This window comes from Tamandua tetradactyla, chromosome 12, assembly GCF_023851605.1.
Source record: "Tamandua tetradactyla isolate mTamTet1 chromosome 12, mTamTet1.pri, whole genome shotgun sequence".
Taxonomy (NCBI): Eukaryota; Metazoa; Chordata; class Mammalia; order Pilosa; family Myrmecophagidae; genus Tamandua; species Tamandua tetradactyla.
The window spans coordinates 101,546,490-101,551,602 of NC_135338.1; positions in this window are offsets into that span (position 1 = coordinate 101,546,490).

Genomic DNA, 5,113 nt, shown 5'->3' on the forward strand with positions numbered 1-5,113 from the left:
GATGGGGACAGCAGAGGACATGTCCATGGAGGACGGGGGGACAGCAGAGGACACGTCCATGGAGGATGGGGAGACAGCAGAGAACACCCCAGTGGAAGATGGGGGAACAGCAGAGGACATGTCCATGGAGGACGGGGGGACAACAGAGAACACCCCAATAGAGGACAGTGTGGGGACAGCAGAGGACGCCTCCATGGAGGACGGGGGGACAGCAGAGGAGCTCGCAGAGGCATCCATGATCACTGCCTGTGAGAACCAACAGCGTGACACAGGCTGAGCTGGGATGAAGCAGGAAGGATCTGTGCCTCGATGTGGAGAGGCTGTAGACCCCACGATTAAACACGTCCAGTCACTGGAAGATCAGGAGGATTTGGGTTTGTGCTGGTCAAAGATGCTGCTGGTGGTGACAAGGTTTGGGAACTGACAGAGCACAACCTAGATGGCAAAGTGATCGAGTCCCAAAGGGCAAAGGCTTTAAAAAGGAAAGAACTTCCCCCCACCCCAAATTTTGTGTAGGTGGATTGAGCCCAGATACTTCTGAAGAGCAAATAGAAGATTTGGGAGCATTTGGAGAGATTGAAAATGTTGAACTTTCATGGATACAAAAACAACTGAAAGGAGAGGATTTTGTTTAATCCCATATACAAAAGAAGAGCCGGTGAAGAAATATCGGGGAATCTGATACTATCACATTGGTTCTGGGAAGTGTGAAATCAAAGCTTCACAACCCAAAGGGGTGTATGGGCAGCTACTGCAGGAAAAAAGAGGAGAGAGAGGAGCTGCAGTTGTTGGAGGAGGCAGTACCAAGGGTCATGGATGAGGTCAGGGGTCATGGATGAGGTCAGGGGTTGTGGATGAGGTCAGGGGTGGTGGATGAGGTCAGGGGTCGTGGATGAGGTCAGGGGTCATGGATGAGGTCAGGGGTCATGGATGAGGTCAGGGATCGTGGATGAGGTCAGGGCCAAAACTGGAACCAAGGACTTGATAGATGTTATGATCAAGGATGTGGAAATTACCACAAGCCTGTGGTGGTGACCAAACTTCAGTGGCCAGGTGGATGTGAGCATATGGGGATGGCCATGGGATCTACAGACATGGACGGGGTCTGCAACCTACAGTGGCCAGCAGAGCCCAGAGGGTACCTCGAGGCTGTCAACCACCAGACAATAGAAGCCGCAGTAAAGGAGGGCACTGAAGAAAGGAGGAAAGGCTGAAGTGATCCGTCTCTCAGGACCCTATTAAAGGCTGGTCTTCTGTTGACTTGAGATGATCGTAATGGTCTTTGCAGGGTACAAGGCACAACTGTCCAGCTGGGTAAGCTGCCAGGTAGTTTTCTTAGTCCTTTGCTATCTGGGTTATGTCTCAGTGTGGATTTGTATTCATACAAATGATTTCATGTTAAACTTCCAATAAGTGCTTCCTTATGTGATTGTTTTTAAAGAAAGACACACAAACATGCATATCCTTGGACTTTAACCCTTGATCTGGTATTTTATCCTGAGGAAATAATTTAGAAGAAAATAATAATTCTAAATTCTAGAAGACATTAAATGTTGATTGCTGAATTAATTTTTGTAGAAGTTTTTTCCTTAGAAAAATGGTTAAGAATTTTGTAACCACTTTATAGAACTTTAGGTGCTCATTAAAATGGTAATTTTTTATGGAAGTGGAAAATGCTGATGATATGATATTAACTATCAAAAGCAGGGCCCACAGTTGTATTTATAACTTAATGAATCTGCAAGCCGTGTTTGCACATAGACAAGGATTGGATGAGAATACAGACAAATGAAGCTAGCTGATGTGTTAAGGGGTGAAACTGAGGCTCTGTGTACTTTAATTTTTCAAATCCTTTATTCTTGTTAAAATGTTGTAGTTACCCTATGCCCCATCTTTTGTATGGGGGTAGGGCAAAATAGGGGCCCAGTCCACTCCACAACAGGGCTCCCAGAATCCAGAGCAAGATGACAGGTTAGGGAAAAATTCCAGGGAGTAGAACAAAAAACACCTGAGGTGTGCGGCTTGGGCCCTGGTGGATGCTATGGCAGGAAAACTTTGAAGCAATAAATTTAGGAATCAGACAAAATGGGATGCACTTGGTAAGATTCCCAGAAGTGAGGGTGAAGGCAGGCTCCTGGCGAGCATCCCCTGGGCTGTGTCCCTCCTGGGTGAGCAGGCGTCAGTGCTGCCCACGTGGTGGCAGGAGCAGGAGCCCTCCCAGTGCCCTCTGCTCCCTGGGTCTGAGCTGCCGGGGCAGATCGCCAGGGGCTAAAGTGGATGACACATCTTCCATAGGTCAGGCAGGGAGTGGAGGGAGGGGCTGATGTAAAGCGAGATGGATGCACTGAGAAGGTGACCACACTGCAGTCAAAGCTCACCAGGCTCCTCAGCTCTAGACAGAGAAGAAGTGTTTGGAGAATGAGCAAAACGATATTCCCGATGCAAGAGGATGTGGGGCTGATAGCTTCTCCGTCTCCTGTTCAGAATTGCTCAGAGAAGAGCAGCAGCCACCCTGCGCGTGGAGCCTGACCACTTTGCTCTCCAAGGCCCCAGGGGGACATCTGGCAATGTCTGAGAACAGTTTTGTGTGTCACAACTGGGAGGAGAATTCCTAGCACCTAGGTGGACAGCAAGTTTGCTGCTAAACGTCCTACAATGTACAGGACAGTCACCTGCAACAAAGAAGTATTCAGTCCCAAATGTCTGGCTGAGGCTGAGATACCTGTCTAGACCCATCTTGCTTGTGGGGCTGCCTCCCCCATAGCTGAGAAGAAATGCAGATGCTGAGGGTGGGGCCTCAAATGTGGAGTGCGCCACTGCTGCAGGTGTACGTGCATGCACTCATTGGTCAGGTCCTCCCAATCCGATGACGTCATTTGTCAGGTCCTCCCAATCAAATGACCTCATTCGTCGGGTCCTCCCAATCGGATGATGTCATTCATTGGGTCCTCCTGATCCAATGACCTCATTCGTCAGGTCCTCCCAATCCCATGACCTCATTCGTCAGGTCCTCCCAATCCCATGACCTCATTCGTCAGGTCCTCCCAATCCCATGACCTCATTCGTCAGGTCCTCCCAATCCCATGACCTCATTCGTCAGGTCCTCCCAATCCCATGACCTCATTCGTCAGGTCCTCCCAATCCCATGACCTCATTCGTCAGGTCCTCCCAATCCGATGACCTCATTGGTCAGGTCCTCCCAATCCGATGGCATCATTTGTCGGGTCCTCCCAATCCAATGACCTGGACAGGAATTATTCCTATTTTAGAGGTGAGACAAACCTAGGTTGGGAGAGAGGAGTGATTTAGCCAAGGTCACAGAGCTAAGACAAAGTGGAGCAGAGGCTGGGTGTGTTGTGTGCCTTCCCAGGGCACTGTCTCAACTCTGAGAACACAAAAAGAGGGGAAAGCTAAATGATACGCCTGAAGCCTGACTGCAGCCAGGGTTCCTCATTCCCAGACTAACACAAACACACACTCAAAAGAGACATAAAAGTTACAGAGACTGGCAGGGTGTGAGGTTGGTTGAGATTTTAACTGCTTATCTACTTCTTAGGAGCTTAGCTCAGTTAGAAATCCATGTGCACAGAGAAACACCCATTAACTGTACTTTTTCCTGGAAGTAGGTGCTCCACACTCACTATTGACACCTGAAAGTTTTGCTTTGACCCTCCCCCCACATCCCTATATGCCAGAGTCAAGTATGAAGTGCTGCTTCGTCTGGTATTTCCGTTGTTTGCCAAAATGATCCATCATATCCCATGCATGTAGCGTGGAATTGAAGTTCCCCATGGACAGAAAGCCTCACATCTCCAAACGTATTTCTTCTTAAAACACCAGGCCCCATACCATGGCCCTCTGTGCTCCAGGACATTGTCCTTCCTTCCTTTAAGAGGCCCTGGCAGCGGCGGAGACCCCCTGGCTGGAGCACCTGGCTGTGAGATAGAGCTGGCTTTGCACAGCTGGCAGCCACGGCGTGACTGGGGACAGCATCCAAACAGCTGCAGGCAGGGCCCAGTGCATCCATCCAGCTTTGTAGAGATGCCACCTCGAGAGGCGCATCCTGCAGTGGGAAATGGGGGACATCTGGAGGGCTGATCCCCTGTAGGGATCGGTCGTGGTACCGGGTGTGTGGGCCCCTCGGAGTGCTGTACTGGGGCTCTCGCATCAGCTTTCGCTTATGCTGTGAAGAGTGGATATTTTAATAGCCCTCTGTCACCTGAACACATTAAAATGTCTTATTACCACCAGCGAGGACCAGACTTTCATAGGAGAGTGGAGGTGGGGTCTGGAAAGGGTGCAGCTCTGGGGTGCAGCTGGATGTTGGGGAGCTCCAGGAATGGAGACCCAGGCCAGCTGCTTGGCTCACCATCAGGCTCCAGTCAGTCCCGCTCTACTCCTCCTCGTAGCACACATGGGAGGAGAGAAGGGAAAGGCCCCTGTGAAGGTGGTGGTGTTCCCAGCAGAGTGGCTGTGGGCAGACAAAACGAGCTGTCTGCTGCGTGAGATCCCCGTCTCATCGCTGTAAAGTGGGGGGGACGACACCTGCAGCATGGAGTTGGGGTACAGATGACTGAGAAAATGTGCAGACTGCAGGGAGTCTGGAGGCCGGGCATGCACCACAAGTGGCCTCGGCTGCTCTTGTGCTCAGCACTTGTTCTCATTTTATTCCTCTTGTGCTTGGATAATCTTTTGGAAGGTCCAGGCATGTGTGCTAAAGGGAGACGAGCAGGCTAAACGGGAAGCCCTGTTCTCCTGAGTCCCGTGTGACGGTGCTAGCAAGGACGGGGAGTAGAGTCCACAGAGGAGGAGAGGAGATGCGGGACGGTCCCTGGGTGTGTGCGCTGGGCCACTGCTCCCCATGGAAGAGCCGCTTTGGATGTTCTCGCCTGGAGGCCTTGTGTTTTGTTTTAATGAGGAAGCTGAGAACTATCGGAAGGTCATGAAGATTTTCTCATGGCCCCAAAGAGTTTGTACTTGTAATACTGGTCGAATGCCTGCCCGAGACAGAAACAGGTCCCAGGGTCAGATTAAATATATTTGTTTGAAAATGAGAGTCTGGGTGTAGGGCAGCCCAGCTTCCAAGGAGGAGAGAGATTTGAAACAGCCTGGA